This window comes from Cherax quadricarinatus, chromosome 28 (genome assembly GCF_038502225.1).
Source record: "Cherax quadricarinatus isolate ZL_2023a chromosome 28, ASM3850222v1, whole genome shotgun sequence".
Lineage (NCBI taxonomy): Eukaryota > Metazoa > Arthropoda > Malacostraca > Decapoda > Parastacidae > Cherax > Cherax quadricarinatus.
The window spans coordinates 3,511,284-3,538,783 of NC_091319.1; positions in this window are offsets into that span (position 1 = coordinate 3,511,284).

A 27,500-nucleotide genomic window follows, 5' to 3' on the forward strand; every position below is an offset into this window, starting at 1 on the left:
TGAAGAGGCGGGGCCAGGAGCTGAGTCTCGTCCCCTGCAACCACAATTAGGTGAGTACACACACACACATTCTTGTCACAGATGGGCAGGACAGTGGAAACACCTGTCACCGCACAAGTCAGTACAGACGGCATCAACGAAGGCGCAATAAATTTACTCTTAAATGCAGCTGTATGAGACCACGGAGTTAATACATGGCAGACTGGTAGGCACGGACGGCGAGTACTGCTTGAATAATACATTAGAAGACTGTAATAAAACACAGCCAGGCCTCTTATATGACCAGAACGGACATAAAGGCAGCAATAACTATCCGTATCACGATCACTGTTACACTGACAGGATCACTGATTCCTTCACTGGGTGCCCGTGGTTACTGATATTAGTATCAAGAAGGAGTGTGAAGCTTGACGTAGCTGATATATGCTTAGGCGTGTCATACACTGAGGTTTTAAAGCAAAGGGAGGTGATTTATGAAGGTCTCAGAGCGCCTTGTTGTGTAGTCTGGTGATCATGACGATAAATCTCTAACAGAACGAGAAAGAAAAAACACTTTTGCAGTGTGTGTGTGTTTCTGAAGACCGCTTTGTATACGACTCTTTCTGTTTTGCATAAGACATAACCTCAAGCAAAATTCTTATGCAACATAGATTATATAACAAAATTCCTTTACTACTGTTGTTGTTTATTTTGAGATAAACAAGGGAACATGCGTACGCTAGATACAACAAAGTTCCGCTATATTGTTTGCTATGTTCTCAGCTTGATATATTGTATGCAGAGAGCGGTGAACCCATTCTTCGTTATAGTGTCTATAAGTGAGTAATGTCGCTTTACCGTCCCTTGTCTTGCTCACTGCATATTTACAGAGGATATTGTGTACCACAGTAACTCTTAATTTTTTTACAAGTGGGAGTACATGGGAGAGGCAGGACAGAAAACTTGGGAAGTCTTCATCTAGGCTTCCTGCTTACGACTATTTAGCTTCCTGCTTACGACTATTTAGCTTCCTGCTCAGGATTACATACTCGTATATCGACTAAGGATTATCAACTATTATTTAAATGCTGAAGTAAGAAGAGGAAAACTGAAGGCTCTCTCACCACCCTCCGCTATCTCCGGTCACTGGTGACATAAAACAAGGGTTAAAAAATACACCATAATGTATTAAAAATACAACATAATGAATTAGGAATCTTGCCTGATTTTTTTCTCTTGCAAAGTTTTTTTCGTTTATAACCTGAGAACGCTTAGTCTGATTGGCTTCAAACTTTCATCACTGGTGTACTGTAACTAGGGAAAGCCCCAGGGCATGTACTCACCTGTTTGTGGTTGCAAGGGTCGATTCACAGCTCCTGGCCCCTCCTGTGGAGGTATCCTTTTGTAAATTTCATATTATACCCCATTCCCGATTTTAGTTTCGATGTGATAAATAGGAAAAAAAATTCTGATCGGTTATATAGGTTAGGATTGTTATTGAAGTGTGTGGCAGCCATTTTGATACATTTATTTTCTAAAGAGTGCCGTATTCCTGCTCTATAAAATTATCTGAGCGTGTTCTCTTCTGAATGGCTTCAAAGGGGCTCTGCTGGCCTGGTGGCTAACACTCTCGCTTCACACGGTGAGGGCCTGGGTTCGATTCCCAGCCAGAGTAGAAACATTGGGCGTGTTTCTTTCCACCTGTTGTCTATGTTCCCCATCAGTAAAATGGGTACCTAGGTGTTAGTCGACTGGTGTGGGTCGCATCCTGGGACACTGACCTAATTTTCCCGAAATGCTGAGCATAACAAGGGGATTTCTATGCAGTAGTATGTCATTGTTGTCAGCTAGGGCTGTATACCATGTACATGTACTTGTAGTAAATTAAGATATTATTATTATTATTATTATTATTATTATTAAATATTAAAAACTGATGCATCTTAAGAGAAGAATGATATCTTGGAATTGTTGGATTCTGTAAGAAAACTGATGAATGCCTCTGTCGATTATTTAGCAACTTTATTTAGCATATTTTGGCTCAGAAGGGTCTGGGCACGCCGGAACGTGCCCAGACGTGTTCAGGTATGTTGGTACTCGTTCAGGGCGTGTTCAGACCTAATTAGATGCGTTTAGACGTGTTCAGCAGCGTCACGTGTGCTCCTACAAGCATTCCGGTACGCTCATCTCCGCTCAAATGCATTCAGGCGTGCTCAGACGCGGTCAAATCGGCTTAGACAAGCTGGGAAATATTCCTGCCACGTGAATTCTAATCCCGGGACGCTCATGGCTGCCTCCCAGCTTAAGAACTTTTAATACCTTGTTAACTTCTGCACTTTCTTCCACTTTCTCCTCGTCCTTCACAATTAGGATTCTTCTCTCTTTCTCTTTTAGCGTTAATTTACATCTCAAATTAGAAATTTTGATCCTGATTCCTGCCTAGTTAATAATCCCACCCTCTCGAGTATGTTGTATTATACCTGTGATATACACGTATCCGGTTTCCAGACTTCAGTACTGTGGTAATATTTCGGTGTTAAGAGTCTGTTCAACCTGACTGTCGCTACAAGCTGCCACGGGAGAATCTACTGTTGTTGTACCAGTCTCATTGAGTCTGTTGCTATTTGGTGGAGAAGCCGGTCAGGTAAGTGGAAGCTTTCTATTAGAGTTAAGAGCTTTGTCAAGCTGGATTGACAAAGCTCCTGGAAATCGAAAGGCTACCACAATAAAATGTCACATTAGTTACATCTGTGTTTATTTACCTAACATCTTGCCGGTAATTCAACCATTATTACTAAACCTTTCTGTTCCACAGAACAACCCTGATTACCTTCCATTCCCGAGGCGTCCTTTCCCACTTAAATACGATAAAATATCTAGATGAACGACAGTAACTCCAGTACCATGGACTCTAAAACATACATGAATATCGACGGTAATATACACCAATAAGTATGCAAGATAATGTGCAGTTTATGGGCCATTTGGAGGAGGAGATTCAAGGTTCACATCCTGAGTGATGTAACGTGAGACATTGATCCCCATCCTGGTCGACCCTCCAAGGCGCTACAACAAACTAAATGTTCTTAGCAACACAAAATCGGTAGACACATCAGCCAAACTTGTCCTGGAAGGGGAAAACGACAGATGGCTTTTTCTGGACGCCATGGATGTACCGTCTCTTGTCTTCACCTTCAACAATACTGTCTCCAGATGTACCGTCTCTTGTCTTCACCTTCAACAATACTGTCTCCAGATGTACCGTCTCTTGTCTTCACCTTCAACAATACTGTCTCCAGATGTACCGTCTCTTGTCTTCACCTTCAACAATAATGTCTCCAGATGTACCGTCTCTTGTCTTCACCTTCACCGTCATGAGCCAGAAAAAGCTAATGAGGGGTCATTAGCTTTTTCCCCTTGTGTATAAGACCGTCCCGAGGGGATTTAACCTTCATTCACCGCTTTGTCAAGCAGATGCAGCAATATATATATATATATATATATATATATATATATATATATATATATATATATATATATATATATATATATATATATATATATATATATATATATATATATATATATATATATATATATATAATACATATATATATATATATATATATATATATATATATATATATATATATATATATATATATATATATATATATATATATATATAAATATATATATATATATATATATATATATATATATATATATATATATATATATATATATATATATATATATATATATATATGTATATATATATATATATATATATCGATCCATCCTTTCTGTCTGTCTGTCTCTCTGTCTCTTAAGGATTCGACCTAAGGGAGGAGTTAGTCAACCCCAGGGAAGGGGATTAGTCAACCCCAGGGGAGGGGATCAGTCAACCCCAGGGGAGGGGATCAGTCAACCCCAGGGGAGTGGATCAGTCAACCCCAGGGGAGTGGATCAGTCAACCCCAGGGGAGGGGATCAGTCAACCCCAGGGGAGGGGATCAGTCAACCCCAGGGGAGGGGATTAGTCAACCCCAGGGAAGGGGATCAGTCAACCCCAGGGGAGGGGATCAGTCAACCCCAGGGGAAGGGGATCAGTCAACCCCAGGGGAGGGGATCAGTCAACCCCAGGGGAGGGGATCAGTCAACCCCAGGGGAGGGGATCAGTCAACCCCAGGGGAAGGGGATCAGTCAACCCCAGGGGAGGGGATCAGTCAACCCCAGGGGAGGGGATCAGTCAACCCCAGGGGAGGGGATCAGTCAACCCCAGGGGAAGGGGATCAGTCAACCCCAGGGGAGGGGATCAGTCAACCCCAGGGGAGGGGATCAGTCAACCCCAGGGGAGGGAATCAGTCAACCCCAGGGGAGGGTATCAGCCAACCCCAGGGGAGGGGATCAGTCAACCCCAGGGGAAGGGGATCAGTCAACCCCAGGGGAGGGGTCAGTCAACCCCAGGGGAGGGACCAGTCAACCCCAGGGGAGGGGCCAGTCAACCCCAGGGGAGGGGCCAGTCAACCCCAGGGGAGTGGATCAGTCAACCCCAGAGGAGGGGGATCAGTCAACCCAAGGGGAGGGGATCAGTCAGCCCCAGGGGAGGGGATCAGTCAACCCCAGGGGAGGGGATCAGTCAACCCCAGGGGAGTGGATCAGTCAACCCCAGGGGAGGGGATCAGTCAACCCCAGGGGAGGGGATCAGTCAACCCCAGGGGAAGGGGATCAGTCAACCCCAGGGGAGGGGATCAGTCAACCCCAGGGGAGGGGATCAGTCAACCCCAGGGGAGGGGATCAGTCAACCCCAGGGGAGGGGCCAGTCAACCCCAGGGGAGGGGATCAGTCAACCCCAGGGGAGGGGATCAGTCAACCCCAGGGGAAGGGCCAGTCAACCCCAGGGGAGGGGATCAGTCAACCCCAGGGGAGGGGCCAGTCAACCCCAGGAGAAGGGACCAGTCAACCCCAGGGGAAGGGGCCAGTCAACCCCAGGGGAAGGGGCCAGTCAACCCCAGGGGAAGGGGCCAGTCAACCCCAGGGGAGGGGCCGGTCAACCCCAGGGGAAGGGGCCAGTCAACCCCAGGGGAGGGGATCAGTCAACCCCAGGGGAAGGGGCCAGTCAACCCCAGAGGAAGAGGATCAGTCAATCCCAGGGGAGTGGCCAGTCAACCCCAGGGGAAGGGGTCAGTCAACCCCAGGGGAAGGGGCCAGTCAACCCCCACGGGGGTCAGTCAACCCCAGGGGAAGGGGCCAGTCAACCCCAGGGGAGGGGATCAGTCAACCCCCAGGGGAGGGGCCAGTCAACCCCAGGGGAGGGGTCAGTCAACCCCAGGGAAGGGGCCAGTCAACCCCAGGGGGAGGGGCCAGTCAACCCCAGGGGAGGGGCCAGTCAACCCCAGGGGAAGGGGCCAGTCAACCCCAGGGGAGGGGCCAGTCAACCCCAGGGGGAGGGGTCAGTCAACCCCAGGGGAAGGGGCCAGTCAACCCCAGGGGAGGGGCCAGTCAACCCCAGGGGAGGGGATCAGTCAACCCCCACGGGGGTCAGTCAGCCTCATATGATCCACCAGCTTGTTTTTCCTCTTCATTACAATGTTCGCTAAATGGCTACAGATTTATAGTTCTCGTTACTCCTCCACCTCTCCTCTACCTTCTTCTCTTCCCTGTGGTAGGCAGGTTAATTTTGACCTCTACGCCTCTTTGCAGTAGGGGCTATTTACCCTCTACCAACTATACTTCCTTTAGCAAGTCCTCCATACACAGTTTCAAGGAAAGGTACGAGCGGGCTCTGAGGGCCAAAAAAAAGTATATCTGAGGTAGGACCTACGGTTCGACCCAAGCAAACACATCTAAACCAGTACAGTTCCTTCATCACGAATCTTCATTCACAATTCCAACAAATTTTGGATTAAAAAAGAAACGAGATGACATCATTTAATTAAAGTGTGAAGGAAGGACCTCAGAGCCCAGGGTTCAACCCCAGCAGATACAGTATGGTCAATACAGACCGGTTGAAAAGGTCGTATTCTGGACCATAATAACAAAAAAAAAAAAACAATATACGTTGCAGAACAGTGTTTAGCTCTGTGTAGAGCTTTGTCAAGTTATGTTTCACTCCGCATAGAGCTTCAAGTCATTGGTGAAGTTTTTCGTGTAGGGAGAAGCGTTCTGCAGTTGCAAGAATATTCTGCAACTTTCGTTTAGTCTGCCTCAGAGCTAGTAAGAGTCATTCAACACAACAACCTCTTAAACACAAGTTCACCGAGAGCGACCGGAAAGGGTTGGGAGTCCAAGAACTTGATATCAACCCCCGCATGCACAATTAGAGAGATACAAGCCCCTCAACACCATTCCCGGAAACACAATCTGTCTGGACACACCAACTTTCCTGACACACACACACACACACACACACACAGTGACAAGTACACGAACTAGACACAGGGACAGTGTTGGTCCACAACTTGAGAATGTAAACACACACACACACCAGTGTGTGTGTGTGTATGTGTGTGTGTGTGTGTGTGTGTGTGTGTGTGTGTGTGTGTGTGTGTGTGTGTGTGTGTGTGTGTGTATGTGTGTTCACCTAATTGTGGTTGCAGGGGTCGAGTCACAGCTCCTGGCTGCGTGTGTGTAGTCAGTGATACGCATTGTTCTGATATATTAATTTAAGTCGGTTTTGTAAGCTGAGATACATTAAATGTCAAGTCTGATATTCAATTTACTGTGAACATCTAGCTCCTCCTTCCCCCCACGAACATATATTTAAGTGCTAAGGAAGAGATAAGATATGTACTCAGTTTGTGAAGGACTCGTACACTCACCCAGCAGAGTGAATACTCACGTACTCACCCAGCAGAGTGAAAGATCACGTACTCACCCAAAAGAGAGTGAAAAACTAGTGTACTTATCCAACAGACAGTGAAGACTCGTGTACTCACCCAGCAGTGTGAAAGATTTGTGTACTCACCCAGCAGAGTGCTGTTAGTGATGATCTGGAAGATGCTTCCTGGATCCATGGCGGTGCTGCGACACTTGCTCCCGGGATGACCTCCTCCACGGACTTTCCTTGGCGTCTCTGAGCACTTAAAACCTTTTTTATTTTTTTAGATATCTGTCACTCTTGTGACATATTGTGGCATCACTCTCTAACTTAGAAGCAAGAGGACCGAGTTTGTGATAAGAAGTTAGAAAGGGTTTGCGTGAGTTTTTCCGCTCGTTTGTGATGTACAGTTCTCGGAGTCCACTACGCTCACTGCCGCTGCTAGTGCAGCAAGAGTCTAAATTTCTGGAGGACTGTTGAGTGTCGTTCCCTTGTAGGGAGGACTGTTGGGCGTCGTTTCCTTGTAGGGAGGACTGTTGAGTGTCGTTCCCTTGTAGGGAGGACTGTTGGGCGTCGTTCCCTTGTAGGGAGGACTGTACTAATGAGATGCTGTGTGCTCGGTAGCCGCTCCTTACTACTGCAAGTGTACGGCTCCCCTTAAGAAAATGCGCTGAGAACGTCTGAGGAGTCGAACAGGTTAAACCAATATCGATAATGATTATTTAATCTTATAAGCATTGCTCTGAACACACACATACACACACACGCATAAAGTAATAAGTAGTGTATGGATAATGTGAATTGAAGGGGAGGGGAGAAAGAGAAGACCAGAGACGGAATACAACTGGGGAGATGAGGAACAACAAATTCCAGAGATGAAAGATCCGGGAGTGAATATCACACCAGACATGTCGCCAGAACTGTACACGAGCCGCATAATACTGATTATGAAGATTGGAAATTTTGGAACTGACTTCTGGGGCAATAACAAGGAAATTTTTAGGAATCTGAAGGCAATATATTCAAACATGTTTTCGAGTACGCTGCACCAGCATGAAGTACACACTTTTTAAGCATCTACAAATACTCTGTGATACTCACAGATATGAAACCAATCTGATAGTGGAACCGAAGAAACAGAGCTGTTAGAAGAGACGGAAAAGACAGCCATGATTACAACGTAAAAAGTCCTTGATGACTCCATAGGGATGATAGGGAGAGCCTGAAGTGTGAGGCAGAGAGACACAGCTGGAAGACACAGAGAAGAGAACCACATGGATGTAAGAATACACTTGAGTCACCAGTGGAGGTCAAATCCATACACAGTTTTCGAAGAAGGTACGATAGTGCTCAGGAACCAATAATAAAGGTCATATATATATATATATATATATATATATATATATATATATATATATATATATATATATATATATATGTCGTGCCGAATATGTAAAACTGGTCAATTAGCAAGATCTCATTTAAAATTAAGTCCTTTCTAAAATTTTCTCTTATACGTTTAAAGATATATATTTTTCATTAATTATAATGTAAAAAAATTTAATTTTGGACCAAAAGAATCTTAGAAAACTTACCTAACCTTATTACAACAAGTGCAATTTATTTTAGCCTAACCTAACAAAATATATTTTAGATTTGTTTACAGTAATTTAATACTAAACAAACACAGTGAAATATATTTTTTTCGTTAGGTTCAGAATGATTTTGGCGAAATTATTGCATACACAAATTTTTACTTGTCCTATATGGCAAGATGAGCGTTGCTGTTTAAGCCAAGATCGCAAGTTCTGCCTATTCGGCACGACATATATATATATATATATATATATATATATATATATATATATATATATATATACATATATATATATATATATATATATATATATATATGTATATATATATATATATATATATATATATATATATATATATATATATATATATATATATATATATATATATATATATATATATATATATATATATATATATATATATATATATATATATATATATATATATATATATATATAGGATGTATAGGAGCCTTTGAACCACGTGAGAGAGTAATTGTGGTAGGGGACCTGAATGCTAAAGTAGGAGAAACTTTTAGAGAGGGTGTGGTAGGTAAGTTTGGGGTGCCAGGTGTAAATGATAATGGGAGCCCTTTGATTGAACTTTGTATAGAAAGGGGTTTAGTTATAGGTAATACATATTTTAAGAAAAAGAGGATAAATAAGTATACAAGATATGATGTAGGGCGAAATGACAGTAGTTTGTTGGATTATGTATTGGTAGATAAAAGACTGTTAAGTAGACTTCAGGATGTACATGTTTATAGAGGGGCCACAGATATATCAGATCACTTTCTAGTTGTAGCTACACTGAGAGTAAAAGGTAGATATGATACAAGGAGAATAGAAGCATCAGGGAAGAGAGAGGTGAAGGTTTATAAACTAAAAGAGGAGGCAGTTAGGGTAAGATATAAACAGCTATTGGAGGATAGATGGGCTAATGAAAGCATAGGCAATGGGGTCGAAGAGGTATGGGGTAGGTTTAAAAATGTAGTGTTAGAGTGTTCAGCAGAAGTTTGTGGTTACAGGAAAGTGGGTGCGGGAGGGAAGAGGAGCGATTGGTGGAATGATGATGTGAAGAGAGTAGTAAGGGAGAAAAAGTTAGCATATGAGAAGTTTTTACAAAGTAGAAGTGATGCAAGGAGGGAAGAGTATATGGAGAAAAAGAGAGAGATTAAGAGAGTGGTGAAGCAATGTAAAAAGAGAGCAAATGAGAGAGTGGGTGAGATGTTATCAACAAATTTTGTTGAAAATAAGAAAAAGTTTTGGAGTAAGATTAACAAGTTAAGAAAGCCTAGAGAACAAATGGATTTGTCAGTTAAAAATAGGAGAGGAGAGTTATTAAATGGAGAGTTAGAGGTATTGGGAAGATGGAGGGAATATTTTGAGGAATTGTTAAATGTTGATGAAGATAGGGAAGCTGTGATTTCGTGTATAGGGCAAGGAGGAACAACATCTTGTAGGAGTGAGGAAGAGCCAGTTGTGAGTGTGGGGGAAGTTCGTGAGGCAGTAGGTAAAATGAAAGGGGGTAAGGCAGCCGGGATTGATGGGATAAAGATAGAAATGTTAAAAGCAGGTGGGGATATAGTTTTGGAGTGGTTGGTGCAATTATTTAATAAATGTATGGAAGAGGGTAAGGTACCTAGGGATTGGCAGAGAGCATGCATAGTTCCTTTGTATAAAGGCAAAGGGGATAAAAGAGAGTGCAAAAATTATAGGGGGATAAGTCTGTTGAGTATACCTGGCAAAGTGTATGGTAGAGTTATTATTGAAAGAATTAAGAGTAAGGCGGAGAATAGGATAGCAGATGAACAAGGAGGCTTTAGGAAAGGTAGGGGGTGTGTGGACCAGGTGTTTACAGTGAAACATATAAGTGAACAGTATTTAGATAAGGCTAAAGAGGTCTTTGTGGCATTTATGGATTTGGAAAAGGCGTATGACAGGGTGGATAGGGGGGCAATGTGGCAGATGTTGCAGGTGTATGGTGTAGGAGGTAGGTTACTGAAAGCAGTGAAGAGTTTTTACGAGGATAGTGAGGCTCAAGTTAGAGTATGTAGGAAAGAGGGAAATTATTTCCCAGTAAAAGTAGGCCTTAGACAAGGATGTGTGATGTCACCGTGGTTGTTTAATATATTTATAGATGGGGTTGTAAGAGAAGTAAATGCGAGGGTCTTGGCAAGAGGCGTGGAGTTAAAAGATAAAGAATCACACATAAAGTGGGAGTTGTCACAGTTGCTCTTTGCTGATGACACTGTGCTCTTGGGAGATTCTGAAGAGAAGTTGCAGAGATTGGTGGATGAATTTGGTAGGGTGTGCAAAAGAAGGAAATTGAAAGTGAATACAGGAAAGAGTAAGGTTATGAGGATAACAAAAAGATTAGGTGATGAAAGATTGGATATCAGATTGGAGGGAGAGAGTATGGAGGAGGTGAATGTATTCAGATATTTGGGAGTGGATGTGTCAGCGGATGGGTCTGTGAAAGATGAGGTGAATCATAGAATTGATGAGGGGAAAAGGGTGAGTGGTGCACTTAGGAGTCTGTGGAGACAAAGAACTTTGTCCTTGGAGGCAAAGAGGGGAATGTTTGAGAGTATAGTTTTACCAACGCTCATGTGTGGTGTGAATATAATGCAGAGAATTCGTAATTTGGAAGTTAGGAGGAGGTGCGGGATTACCAAAACTGTTGTCCACAGGGCTGAGGAAGGGTTGTTGAGGTGGTTCGGACATGTGGAGAGAATGGAGCGATACAGAATAACTTCAAGAGTGTATCAGTCTGTAGTGGAAGGAAGGCGGGGTAGGGGTCGGCCTAGGAAAGGTTGGAGGGAGGTGGTAAAGGAGGTTTTGTGTGCGAGGGGCTTGGACTTCCAGCAGGCATGCGTGAGCGTGTTTGGTAGGAGTGAATGGAGACAAATGGTTTTTAATAATTGACGTGCTGTTGGAGTGTGAGCAAAGTAACATTTATGAAGGGGTTCAGGGAAACCGGCAGGCCGGACTTGAGTCCTGGAGATGGGAAGTACAGTGCCTGCACTCTGAAGGAGGGGTGTTAATGTTGCAGTTTAAAAACTGTAGTGTAAAGCACCCTTCTGGCAAGACAGTGATGGAGTGAATGATGGTGAAAGTTTTTCTTTTTCGGGCCACCCTGCCTTGGTGGGAATCGGCCAGTGTGATAATAAATAATATAAATATATATATATATATATATATATATATATATATATATATATATATATATATATATATATATATATATATATATATATACATGTATATAGTATATGCAAAACAACCACTCTGAAAGAATAGAGAAATTCCAAGCGCTTTCGTGACTACTCACATTATCAAGGAACTATAGTTCCTTGATAATGTGAGTAGTCACGAAAGCGCTTGGAATTTCTCTATTCTTTCAGAGTGGTTGTTTTGCATATTTTGAAATCACCTGTTTACTGTGATCTTATTGCATGTATATATATATACATGTATATATATATATATATATATATATATATATATATATATATATATATATATATATATATATATATATATATATATATATATATATATATATATATATATATATATATATATATATATTCAAACAACGTGAAGGTCATTTGACAATGTGGTATTTATTAGTGAGTGAGTGAGAGGTGTACAAAGAGACGCAGTAATCAGAAGTCACCTGCACTCAGGGACATATTGCAGCTGGGACAAATCTACCTGGAAATCAAATTACTCTGGCGATTCATAACATGTGCGTCACTCTCTCTCTATCTCTTTGTGCATGTGAACTAAAAAAAAAAAGAAGTCAGTTTGGTATTGACACTGGTGCGTCAGCACTCGTCCCTCGTACCTTTGACAGTCACTTAGTCAGTCAGTCAGTCAGTCATGCTTACATCTGTTACTCATTGCTTTTGCCTTGGCTCCCATTACTGTCAATCAGCAGTCACTTATGCAATAGTCATTTCTACAACAGTTACTCCTACGACAGTCACTCCTACAAAAGACACTCCTAAAACAGGCACTCCTACAGCAGCCACTCCTACAACAGTCACTCCTACAAGTCACTCCTACAACAGTCACTCCTACAACAGACACTCCTACAACAGGCACTCCTACAGCAGGCACTCCTACAACAGGCACTCCTACAACAGACACTCCTACGACAGACACTCCTACAATAGGCACTCCTACAACAGGCACTCCTACAACAGACACTCCTACAACAGGAACTCCTACAACAGACACTCCTACAACAGGCACTCCTACAGCAGGCACTCCTACAACAGGCACTCCTACAATAGACACTCCTACAACAGGCACTTCTACAACAGACACTCCTACAACAGACACTCCTACAACAGGCACCCCTACAACAGGCACTCCTACAACAGACACTCCTACAACAGCCACTCCTACAACAGACACTCCTACAACAGGAACTCCTACAACAGACACTCCTACAACAGGCACTCATACAACAGACACTTCTACAACAGGCACTCCTACAACAGGCACTCCTACAACAGGCACTCTTACAACAGACACTCCTACAACAGGCACTCCTACAACAGACACTCCTACAACAGGCACTCCTACAACAGGCACTCCTACAACAGGCACTCCTACAACAGGCACTCCTACAACAGGCACTCCTACAACAGACACTCCTACAACAGGCATTCCTACAACAGACACTCCTACAACAGGAACTCCTACAACAGGCACTCATACAACAGTCACTCCTACAACAGACACTCCTACAACAGGCACTCCTACAACAGGCACTCCTACAACAGGCAGTCCTACAACAGGCACTCCTACAACAGGCACTCCTACAACAGGCACTCCTGCAACAGGCACTCCTACGACAGGCACTCCTACAACAGGCACTCCTACAACAGACACTCCTACAACAGGCGCTCCTACAAGAGGCACTCCTACAACAGACACTCCTACAACAGGCACTCCTACAATAGGCACTCCTACAACAGGCACTCCTACAACAGGCACTCCTACAACAGGCACTCCTACAACAGGCACTCCTACAACAGGCACTCCTACAACAGTCTCTCCTACAACAGGCACTCCTACGAGAGGCACTCCTACAACAGGCACTCCTACAACAGTCTCTCCTACAACAGTCACTCCTACAACAGGCACTCCTACAACAGGCACTCCTACAACAGTCACTCCTACAACAGACACTCCTACAACAGGCACTCCTACAACAGGCACTCCTACAACAGACACTCCTACAACAGGCACTCCTACAACAGGCACTCCTACAAGAGGCACTCCTACAAGAGGCACTCCTACAACAGGCACTCCTACAACAGGCACTTCTACAACAGACACTCCTACAACAGGCACTCCTACAACAGACACTCCTACAACAGGCACTCCTACAACAGGCACTCCTACAACAGGCACTCCTACAACAGGCACTCCTACAACATGCACTCCTACAACAGACACTCCTACAACAGGCATTCCTACAACAGACACTCCTACAACAGGAACTCCTACAACAGGCACTCCTACAACAGTCACTCCTACAACAGACACTCCTACAACAGGCACTCCTACAACAGGCACTCCTACAACAGGCAGTCCTACAACAGGCACTCCTACAACAGGCACTCCTACAACAGGCACTCCTGCAACAGGCACTCCTACGACAGGCACTCCTACAACAGGCACTCCTACAACAGGCTCTCCTACAACAGGCGCTCCTACAAGAGGCACTCCTACAACAGACACTCCTACAACAGGCACTCCTACAATAGGCACTCCTACAACAGGCACTCCTACAACAGGCACTCCTACAACAGGCACTCCTACAACAGGCACTCCTACAACAGGCACTCCTACAACAGGCACTCCTCCAACAGGCACTCCTACAAGAGGCACTCCTACAACAGGCACTCCTACAACAGTCTCTCCTACAACAGTCACTCCTACAACAGGCACTCCTACAACAGGCACTCCTACAACAGTCACTCCTACAACAGACACTCCTACAACAGGCACTCCTACAAGAGGCACTCCTACAACAGACACTCCTACAACAGGCACTCCTACAAGAGGCACTCCTACAACAGGCACTCCTACAACAGGCACTCCTACAACAGTCACTCCTACAACAGTTACTCCTACAACAGTCACTCCTTCAACAGGAACTCCTAAAACATGCACTCCTACAACAGGCACTCCTACAACAGGCACTCCTACAACAGGCACTCCTACAACAGGCACTCCTACAACAGGCACTCCTACAACAGGCACTCCTGCAACAGGCACTCCTACAACAGGCACTCCTACAACAGGCACTCCTACAACAGGCACTCCTACAACAGGCACTCATACAACAGGCACTCCTACAACAGGCACTCCTACAACAGGCACTCATACAACAGGCACTCCTACAGCAGGCACTCCTACAACAGGCACTCCTACAACAGGCACTCATACAACAGGCCTGGTATCAGACCGTGACGCAGAAGTGATGATTCGCCGAATCGTTCACAAATTAACAGACGATAAATTGAGAGAAGATGAGTATTGGAGGCTAAGAGGAGGAAGAGGAGGAGGAGGAGGAGAAGGAGGAGGAGGAGGAGAAAGAAGAAGAAATGGAGGAGGAGGAGGAGAAAGTGGAGGGAAGAGACAAGCACGGTAGAAGGAAGGGGATTCTATCCTAATTGTGATCAAGGTGAACCATCATGTTCACAAATTTGTATTGTTTTCCTTCAAATTAATATATATATATATATATATATATATATATATATATATATATATATATATATATATATATATATATATATATATATATATATATATATATATATATATATATATATATATATATATATATATATATATATATATATATATATATATATATATATATATATATATATATATATATATATATATATATATATATATATATATATATATATATATATATATATATATATATATATATATATATATATATATAAATGCTCAGTTTAAGGTTTTTTAATTGCATACACAAGGAAACCATTTAGATCTTAATTAAATTGGAAAAAAAACTATAAAAACGCTTTTAAACTAAATACAAAAAATAAAACAATGTACACGAGCGTTTTATACGTCTTTAAAACTTGTTTAAAACTTGTCTGGTGTTCGTACGTTATATTTTACTCTCCTACGCTTCCCTTTTTTCCCTTTAAACGTAATTCTCAGGAAAACCCATTCTTTTTACGTCATTTTTCCGACCATGTTCCTTAATTATGCTTTTGGCTTAAATTTTATTGTTCTTGCATAGAGCGTTTGTTGCCTCAGCCTGGAACGTCACTCTTCTCCAGCAGGATATTCAAGCCTGTGTCTCCCCTAGCAGGACTCTCCAGCCTGTGTCTCCCCTAGCAGGACTCTCCAGCCTGTGTCTCCCCTAGCAGGACTCTCCAGCCTGTGTCTTTCCTAGCAGGACTCTCCAGCCTGTGTCTCCCCTAGCAGGACTCTCCAGCCTGTGTCTCCCCTAGCAGGACTCTCCAGCCTGTGTCTTCCCCAGCAGGGCTCTCCAGCCTGTGTCTCCTCTAGCAGGACTCTCCAGCCTGTGTCTTTCCTAGTAGGACTCTCCATCCTGTGTCTCCCCTAGCAGGACTCTCCAGCCTGTGTCTCCCCTAGCAGGACTCTCCAGCCTGTGTCTCCCCTAGCAGGACTCTCCAGCCTGTGTCTCCCCTAGCAGGACTCTCCAGCCTGTGTCTCCCCTAGCAGGACTCTCCAGCCTGTGTCTTCCCTAGCAGGACTCTCCAGCCTGTGTCTTTCCTAGCAGGACTCTCCAGCCTGTGTCTCCCCTAGCAGGACTCTCCATCCTGTGTCTCGCCTAGCAGGACTCTCCAGCCTGTGTCTTTCCTAGCAGGACTCTCCAGCCTGTGTCTTCCCTAGCAGGACTCTCCAGCCTGTGTCTCCCCTGGAGTTTACCTGGAGAGAGTTCCGGGGGTCAACGCCCCCGCGGCCCGGTCTGTGACCAGGCCTCCTGGTGGATCAGAGCCTGATCAACCAGGCTGTTGCTGCTGGCTGCACGCAAACCAACGTACGAGCCACAGCCCGGCTGGTCAGGAACCGACTTTAGGTGCTTGTCCAGTGCCAGCTTGAAGACTGCCAGGGGTCTGTTGGTAATCCCCCTTATGTATGCTGGGAGGCAGTTGAACAGTCTCGGGCCCCTGACAGGACTCTCCAGCCTGTGTCTTCCCTAGCAGAACTCTCCAGCCTGTGTCTCCCCTAGCAGGACTCTCCAGCCTGTGTCTCCCCTAGCAGGACTCTCCAGCCTGTGTCTCCCCTAGCAGGACTCTCCAGCCTGTCTCCCCTAGCAGGACTCTCCAGCCTGTGTCTCTCCTAGCAGGACTCTCCAGCCTGTGTCTCCCCTAGCAGGACTCTCCAGCCTGTGTCTTTCCTAGCAGGACTCTCCAGGCTGTGTCTTCCCTAGCAGGACTCTCCAGCCTGTGTCTCCCCTAGCAGGACTCTCCATCCTGTGTCTCCCCTAGCAGGACTCTCCAGCCAGTGTCTCCCCTAGCAGGACTCTCCAGCCTGTGTCTCCCCTACCAGGACTCTCCAGCCTGTGTGTCCCCTCAGTAGGATATACGAGTATGTTTCTCCCCGGTAGGACTCTCCAGCCTGTGTCCTCAGTAGGACTCCCCAGCTTGTGTCCCCCCAGTAAGACGTTCCTAGCCTGCGTCCACACCTCCCCCAAACTCCTGTACTGTGTTAATTCTTCCTCTAGCAACGTCGTTCCACCACCACCACCATCACTACCACCACCACCACCACCACCATCACTACCACCACCACCACCACCACCATCGCCACCACCACTACCACCACCACCACCACCATTACTACCACCACCACCATCACCACCACCACCACCCCCACCACCACCAACATCTCCACAACCAACATCCTCACCACCACCGCCACCTCCAGCATCACCATCACCACCGCCACCTCCAGCACCACCACCACCACCACCGCCGCCACCTCCAGCACCACCACCACCACCCCCGCCACCACCAACATCTCCACAACCAACATTCTCACCACCACCGCCACCTCCAGCATCACCATCACCCCCGCCACCTCCAGCATCACCACCACCACCGCCGCCACATCCAGCATCACCACCACCACCGCCACCTCCAGCACCACCACCACCACCGCCACCTCCAGCATCACCATCACCACCGCCACCTCCAGCACCACCACCACCACCGCCGCCACCTCCAGCACCACCACCACCACCGCCACCTCCAGCACCACCACCACCACCGCCACCTCCAACACCACCACCACCACCGCCACCTCCAGCATCACCATCACCGCCGCCACCTCCAGCATCACCATCACCGCCGCCACCTCCAGCACCACCACCACCACCCCCGCCACCTCCAGCACAACCACCACCCCCGCCACCTCCAGCACCACCACCACCACCGCCACCTCCAGCACCACCATCACCGCCGCCACCCCCAGCATCACCATCACCACCGCCACCTCCAGCACCACCACCACCACCGCCGCCACCTCCAGCACCACCACCACCAACACCACCGCCACCTCCACCACCACCACCATCACCACCGCCACCCCCAGCATCACCATCACCACCGCCACCTCCAGCACCACCACCACCACCGCCGCCACCTCCAGCACCACCACCACCACCGCCGCCACCTCCAGCACCACCACCACCAACACACGGAGGCCATTTACAACATACATTCTCAGCCTCACCAACACCCAAAAGGTTTAAAGTTCCATTCCAAAAATTTACCTCACATCTCCGACCTTTTCTCCTCTAATTGTTAACTTAAAAAAAAACACTAATTCTCCATTGATCTTAAAATTAATTACCTAAATATCTTAACAAGCATTTTCTTTTAATCTTCGATTAACTATAACCTATTAAAATAATCCTCTCTGACCCAATCGCATATCCGCAGACGGGTCCGTAATCCCTTATTACCTTCTTCCAGGCACAAGGAGCCAGTCGTAATTCCAGCAGCCTGGAGCAGGAAGTGACAGCGTATTGACTCTCCTCTTCAGATCTAATCTCCCGCAGTAGTTACGAGGCAGAATTGAATACTCGGTATTTTCCTGGAGGAGACGACACAGGCGAGGGACAAGTTCTTCTAGACTACTCACTTTGTTGTTCTGACTCATTTTACGTGCAGGTTAAATAATCTCTATCTCTCTCTCTCTCTCTCTCTCTCTCTCTCTCTCTCTCTCTCTCTCTCTCTCTCTCTCTCTCTCTCTCTCTCTCTCTCTCTCTCTCTCTCTCTCTCTCTCTCTCTCTCTCTCTCTCTCTCTCCCTCTCTCTCTCTCTCTTTCTCTCTCTCTCTCACACACACAAGCACGCGCGGATTATATTTAAAAAATCGCGTATCAATTTCGTGGCTTCCGACTCAGCCCTTTATAACGTATATTATATGAGGTTTGAACTACCTTCATTTGTGTGTGTGTGTGTGTGTGTGTGTGTGTGTGTGTGTGTGTGTGTGTGTGTGTGTGTGTGTGTGTGTGTGTGTGTGTGTGTGTGTGTGTATGGTTGTCATGTCTTTCTCCTCTCTCCTTCTCCCTCTGCTCTCTCCCTCCTCTCTTCTTCCTTCTCTCTTTCTCTCCCGTCTCTTATCTCCCTTCTTTCTCTTCTTTCTCTCTCTCCCTCATTTTATCTTCTCCCGTCTTCCTTCTCCATTTTTCTTTTCCATCAACTCATCTCTCCTTCTACTCAATCCCTCTCCTTCTTCCCTCATCTATCTCCCCCTTCCACTCACCCCTCTCTTTCTCTCACCTCATCTCCCTTCACACTCCTCATCACCCTCCTCATCACCCTCCTCATCACCCTCCTCATCACCCTCCTCATCACCCTCCTCATCACCCTCCTCATCACCCTCCTCATCACCCTCCTCATCACCCTCCTCATCACCCTCCTCATCACCCTCCTCATCACCCTCCCCATCACCCTCCTCATCACCCTCCTCATCACCTTCCTCATCACCATCCTCATCACCCTCCTCATCACCCTCCTCATCACCCTCATCATTACCCTCCTCATCACCCTCCTCATCACCCTCCCCATCACCCTCCTCATCACCCTCCTCATCACCCTCCTCATCACCCTCCTCATCACCATCCTCATCACCCTCCTCATCACCCTCCTCATCACCCTCCTCATCACCCTCCTCATCACCCTCCCCATCACCCTCCTCATCACCTTCCTCATCACCATCCTCATCACCCTCCTCATCACCCTCCTCATCACCCTCCTCATCACCCTCCTCATCACCTTCCTTATCACCATCCTCATCACCCTCCTCATCACCCTCCTCATCACCCTCATCATTACCCTCCTCATCACCCTCCTCATCACCCTCCTCATCACCCTCCTCATCACCCTCCTCATCACCCTCCTCATCACCCTCCCCATCACCCTCCTCATAACCCTCCTCATCACCTTCCTCATCACCCTCATCACCCTCCTCATCACCCTCCTCATCACCCTCCTCATCACCCTCCTCATCACCCTCCCCATCACCCTCCTCATCACCCTCCTCATCACCTTCCTCATCACCATCCTCATCACCCTCCTCATCACCCTCCTCATCACCCTCATCATTACCCTCCTCATCACCCTCCTCATCACCCTCCCCATCACCCTCCTCATCACCCTCCTCATCACCTTCCTCATCACCATCCTCATCACCCTCCTCATCACCCTCCTCATCACCCTCATCATCACCCTCCTCATCACCCTCCTCATCACCCTCCTCATCACCCTCCTCATCACCCTCCTCATCACCTTCCTCATCACCCTCCTCATCACCCTCCTCATCACCCTCATCATCACCCTCCTCATCACCCTCCTCATCACCTTCCTCATCACCTTCCTCATCACCCTCCTCATCACCCTCCTCATCACCCTCATCATCACCCTCCTCATCACCTTCCTCATCACCTTCCTCATCACCCTCCTCATCACCCTCCTCATCACCCTCCTCATCACCCTCCTCATCACCCTCCTCATCACCCTCCTCATCACCCTCCTCATCACCTTCCTCATCACCCTCCTCATCACCCTCCTCATCATCCTCCTCATCACCCTCCTCATCACCCTCCTCATCACCCTCCTCATCACCCTCCCCATCACCCTCCTCATCACCCTCCTCATCACCTTCCTCATCACCCTCCTCATCACCCTCCTCATCACCCTCCTCATCACCCTCCTCATCACCCTCCTCATCACCCTCCTCATCACCCTCCCCATCACCCTCCTCATCACCCTCCTCATCACCTTCCTCATCACCATCCTCATCACCCTCCTCATCACCCTCCTCATCACCCTCATCATTACCCTCCTCATCACCCTCCTCATCACCCTCCCCATCACCCTCCTCATCACCCTCCTCATCACCTTCCTCATCACCATCCTCATCACCCTCCTCATCACCCTCATCATCACCCTCCTCATCACCCTCCTCATCACCCTCCTCATCACCCTCCTCATCACCCTACTCATCACCCTCCTCATCACCCTCATCATTACCCTCCTCATCACCCTCCTCATCACCATCCTCATCACCCTCCTCATCACCCTCCTCATCACCTTCCTCATCACCCTCCTCATCACCATCCTCATCACCCTCCTCATCACCCTCCTCATCACCCTCCTCATCACCCTCCCATGTGTCTCACCAACTTAGACTATTACTGACTATCAACAATAGTTTTCAGTGTCACCTGAAGATTCTAAGAGGTAAATTAAGCTTTATTTTTTCTAACTTCCTTAAATTTTATCAAGATAAGTAAATTAGATTCTTTGAGACTGCAAAATTATATACTTGACACATCAGAAATTTGCATAAATTAAGCAAATTGCCTTCATTGGAAGGACGAATTTTCAGGTGTTTTTTTTTTTCACTATTTTAAGATTGTACAGGTCTTCCATTATCTTAAGATTGTACAAGTCTTCCATTATCTTAAGATTGTACAGGTCTTCCATTATCTTAAGATTGTACAGGTCTTCCATTATCTTAAGATTGTACAGGTCTTCCATTATCTTAAGATTGTACAGGTCTTCCATTATCTTAAGATTGTACAGGTCTTCCATTATCTTAAGATTGTACAGGTCTTCCATTATCTTAAGATTGTACAGGTCTTCCATTATCTTAAGATTGTACAGGTCTTCCATTATCTTAAGATTGTACAGGTCTTCCATTATCTTAAGATTGTACAGGTATTCCATTATCTTAAGATTGTACAGGTATTCCATTATCTTAAGATTGTACAGGTCTTCCATTATCTTAAGATTGTACAGGTCTTCCATTATCTTAAGATTGTACAGGTCTTCCATTATCTTAAGATTGTACAGGTATTCCATTATCTTAAGATTGTACAGGTCTTCCATTATCTTAAGATTGTACAGGTCTTCCATTATCTTAAGATTGTACAGGTATTCCATTATCTTGATACTGTACAGTGGAGTCTCCAGTATTTTCGGGACTAAAGCGCTTCAACGTAGTATTTTACACGGTACCTGTCGTGAAACATTACAGTGTCTTTCCTAAAAAATTCCGTGGATCTATCACAGCAAATACAACCAGGTAAGTACACTCAGATCATCTGTAAACCAGTGACAGAAACACTCAGTGCACAGCTGTAAGGTTCTGAGTTTAATCCTTGTCAGGGCGAGACGCAGGGCAAGGCTTTTTACACTATTTAATGCAGGTATTAATCGACTCTTGTGGGTGTAGCGGCTTCGAAGGTGGTGAGATGTTGGTGACGAAGGACAGACATCAATGGAACAGGTTTACTTATGTATTCACAAATAAATAATCACAAGGAAAATATTCGCCTATACTGCAGCCTCCTCGCACCTGACACGATCTAATCTCCCTGTCCAATACCCTCATAAGCACTCTACTTAATCACCTCATTTACACCCTATGTGTTCCTTTTTCCCAGATATATCACTTGCCTGAACACACTGCTACCATACCAACCCGACATCTACCTACTATCAGTAGCCTTACACTGATGTACATAGGGACGATACCAAGAAATGCATAGCAGGTATGATCATAGCTGAGAGGACTCAAGGTTATAGTAACCGTATTCTATAAAGCACCAACAAACAGCAGCATATCAAGATAGATGCAAGATGACAACAGTGCATGAGAAATACCTTCCAGAAAGTAGCAGGGGAGCCTGCAGAAATAAGACAAAGCTGTGTACCATTAAGGCAACATTCGAAATAAACTACAGAAGTTGGTGTTGAGTTGGACCATGGTGGGGAAAAAAGGTGCTGCAATGTCAGTAATAGTAAAGTAAACACTACAGACTACGTTTGTTGAATTCACATTTCGAGAAATGTCGCTGACGTGGTTCCTCTTCCGCAGCAGCAGGTACCAGATGTACGTATGTCCCTTCTGTCTTGTCAAAACAAATCAAAATTCCACTCTTTCGTCACCCTGGACCTTCCATCCACCACAGATTTATTCACCCTCTTCAATCACTATCTCACTCTTTCCTTCCAAATTAACCAAACCATCCTAACAACTCCTCCCCTATCTGAATTACATCTTCCACCACACAGTGTTCCAGTTTCTCCATTCTTGACCCTTTACACAACATTCACACTACATCTTGATCACAAACAAGGCATCTACACTGCCTCCAGCCCTCTCCTCTCTGCAACAGTCATGCAACAAACCTCACACCCATACCTAATCGTTAGCAACACTTAAATCAAATAATTTCTCTTAAAGAACCCATTAACTTCACTTGCATACGTCAAAATGCAACAATCAAACGTAAAGTTATTGATATGTGGCTGGTGTTCTGGAAGCTCACTCACGTATATTCAGTATGATAGACGCATCGTCGAGTATATTGCATCAGTGTGTAACCCACACCTGGTCAAGTATTTCTGAAGAAAGGGAAAATAAGCCCAGAGGTTTGCGAAAAGCGGAATTTCAAAATAGAGAGGACAGAATTACGTACAAATTAGGAGAACTGATCTTAGAAGAGAACGAAAGAAAATATCACAACGTACAATTACGAGGCTTGGTCTCAGACCGGGACGTGGGGGCGTTGACCCCTGCAACCCTCTCCAGGTAAACTCCAGGTAAACCAAAACGTGATAACAGAGTAGCTAGGGTCATTTTTTCACACTCACTTGGATCACTCAACTCAAGGAGATGGGAAAGCTCGATCCTCCGTCTACTTAGCGCGAGACAGACACGTTACCACAGGGTATACGCTGACCCCAGGATAGGGGCAGATTATCTGGAAAGGAAAGACTCAGGAAATCGTAATATCACGGTTGTAAACAAACCACGGAACGGGTGGGGTTTGAACCCACGACGAGTGAGAGAACCATGATCAACACCTCGCACCTGGTCGTAGTTCATCATCTCTCCTGCAAACACAGAAGGATCTACCTTGCTGAACTCCACCGCCAGTAAGACTTATCAACACGAGTATAGCTAGAGACGAGACTTTGCCACTAGATGTTCTAAAGTGGTTCCCTTCTTTCAAAGTGGTTAGAAAGTGGATGGATTCCTTGTCCAAGAGTCTTGGAATATCTAAATAACACTTCTGCAAGTTAAGATAGGGGGTGCCACTTTAGTTTATGTTAATTAGGCGGAAGCGCCAAAACCGTAGGAGAGGGTCATATAGGGCTCAGGGAAAAGGTAATATTAAGGTTCGAATTAAAGGAGGAAAGAATAATTTCAGTTCCTTGGATCAAGAACCCATTACTGCCATCAAGACACCACTGATGGAAGAGGAGGGGCCAGGAGCTATACCTCATGCAATCACAATAGTGCACAAAAATATCCGTAGGATTATGAATATATATATATATATATATATATATATATATATATATATATATATATATATATATATATATATATATATATATATATATATATATATATATATATATATATATATATATATATATATATATATATATATATATATATATATATGTGTGTGTGTGTGTGTGTGTGTGTCGTGCCGAATAGGTAAAATTGGTCAATTAGCAAGAACTCATTTAAAATTAAGTCCTTTATAAAATTTTCTCTTATACATTTAAAGATATATTTTTTTCATTTATGTTAATGCAAAAATTAATAATTTTGTACCAAAAGCACCTTAGAAAACTTACCTAACCTTATAACAAGCGCAATTTAATTTAGCCTAATCCACCTAAATATATTTTAGATAAGTTTACAATAATTTAATAATAAACAAACACAATGAAATTTTTTTCGTTAGGTTCAGAATGATTTTTGCGAAATTATTGCATACACAAATTTTCGCTTGCCTTATTCGGCAAGAAGAACGTTGCCAAAATCACAAGCATATGATGCAAAACTAGCTTAGAAGCGATACAAGATGCAAAAGAACCATGGGGGGAGTTGAGTAAGTGCTCTAGGCCTTTCGTGTTGAAATCAACGCATCATCAGGAGCTTACATACACATACATACATTTATATACATGAAGATAGTAGACGCCACATAGTACACTAATATTCATCTCTAAAACGGTATTGTAAAAACGAGTCTAAAACGCCAGGCACTTGACAGGAGGTTGTCAAACCTCGGATATCACAGGAGTCCTCTTCTCAACGTGCTGAATTTAAAACGTTCAGTTTAACACGTTCGGTGCTTGAGTAAGAGCGTACGTGTGTGTGTTGTAGTTCAGTTTGCACTTATAGTTTGCTGGTAGAAGTTCTTATATCACATGAAGTTTCTCCTTTGTTTTTTTCTATATTGAGCACTCACGATTATGAAGCCGGCAGCTGAGACCTTCGTGGTGACCAGATGTATAGTAGTACTGGTGATGGTCCCCGGTACTGCTGGGCCTCGGTACAGTAGTACTGGTGATGGTCCCCGGTACTGCTGGGCCTCGGTACAGTAGTACTGGTGATGGTCCCCGGTACTGCTGGGCCTCGGTACAGTAGTACTGGTGATGGTCCCCGGTACTGCTGGGCCTCGGTACAACAGTACTGGTGCTGGGCCTCGGTACTGCTGGGCCTCGATACAGTAGTACTGGTGATGGTCCTCGGTACTGCTGGGCCTCGGTACAGTAGTACTGGTGATGGTCCCCGGTACTGCTGGGCCTCGGTACCGTAGTACTGGTGATGGTTCCCGGTACAGCTGGGCCTCGGGACAGTAGTACTGGTGCTGGGCCTCGGTACTGCTGGGCCCCGGAACAGCAGTACTGGTGCTGGGCCTTGGTACAGTAGTACTGGTGATGGTCCCCGGTACTGCTGGGCCTCGGAACAGCAGTACTGGTGCTGGGCCTCGGTACAGTAGTACTGGTGATGGTCCCCGGTACTGTTGGGCCCCGGTACAACAGTACTGGTGCTAGGCCTCAGTACAGTAGTACTGGTGATGGTCCCCGGTACTGCTGGGCCCCGTTACAACAATACTGCTGCTGGGCCCCGGTACTGCTGGGCCCTGGTTCAGCAGTACTGGTGATGGGCCCCGGTACAGTAGTACTGATGCTGGGCCCCGGTATAGTAGTACTGGTGCTGAGCCTCGGTGCAGCAGTACTGGTGCTGGGTCCCGGTACAGTAGTACTGGTGCTGGGCCCCGGTACAGTAGTACTGGTGCTGGGCCTCGGTACAGTAGTACTGATGCTGGGCCTCGGTACAGCAGTACTGGTGCTGGGCCTCGGTGCAGCAGTACTGGTGCTGGGCCCCGGTACAGTAGTACTGGTGCTGGGCCTCGGTACAGCAGTACTGTTGCTGGGCCCCGGTACAGTAGTACTGATGCTGGCCTCGGTACAGTAGTACTGGTGCTGGGCCTCGGTACAGTAGTACTGGTGCTGGGCCTCGGTACAGTAGTACTGGTGCTGGGCCTCGGTACAGCAGTACTGGTGTTGGGCCCCGGTACTGTAGTACTTGTGCTGGGCCTCGGTGCAGCAGTACTGGTGTTAGGCCCCGGTACAGCAGTACTGGTGCTGGGCCCCTGCACAGCAGTACTGGTGCTGGGCCTCGATATAGCAGTGCTGTCGCTGGGCCCCGGTACAGCAGTACTGGTGCTGGCCTCGATATAGCAGTACTGGCGCTGGGCCCCGATACAGCAGGGTGTGTGTGTGACGGGAGAAGCGGCAGTGCCTGTGTGTGTGTGCCTGTGTAGTGCCACTGAACGACTGAGAGAAGACCTTCATCCCTGCCTCCTCCTCCTCCTCCTCTTCCTCCTCCTCTTCCTCTTCCTCCTCCTCTTCCTCCCCCTCTTAATCCTCCTGCTCCTCATACACACAGAACTCAGATATACACATTTAATTACAGTTTTACGACACCCTAGATATACCTGACGAAATATAAATTCGACTCTTCTTTGAGGTCAAGATCGAATTTGCTTTGATTACGACCGATTTTACTTCGAGTCAACAAGGATTTAGAAGCCTAAATCCAGATATTTTATTACTTGAGCGGATTGCGAGTTCACTCGCTAAAAATAAAGAATAGAGAGAAGCCAACTAAATGATAACTCTGCAGAGGGTGGCAACACGAAAATAACAAATAGAAAAACGTGCAGATTAGAACGTATTGGATTTCTCGCCGAGTTACGGCGCTGCCAGAAGTGTTGAGACGATTTTGATCTGTGTTTGTGGTAAATGAAGGTTTGTACAGGTTTAGATAACCAACCAAAAGTGATCTAGCCTAATCTAGCATCATCACCTAACCTAACCTAACCTAACCTAACCTAACCTAACCTAACCTAACCTAACCTAACCTAACCTAACCTAACCTAACCTAACCTAACCTAGCCTAACCTAACCTAGCCTAACCTAACCTAACCTAACCTAACCTAACCTAACCTAACCTAACCTAACCTAGCCTAACCTAACCTAACCTAACCTAACCTAACCTAACCTAACCTAACCTAGCCTAACCTAACCTAACCTAACCTAACCTAACCTAACCTAACCTAGCCTAACCTAGCCTAACCTAACGTAGCCTAACCTAACCTATCCGACTACCTAACCTAACCTATCCGGACTACCTAACCTAACCTGACCTAACCTAACCTAACCTA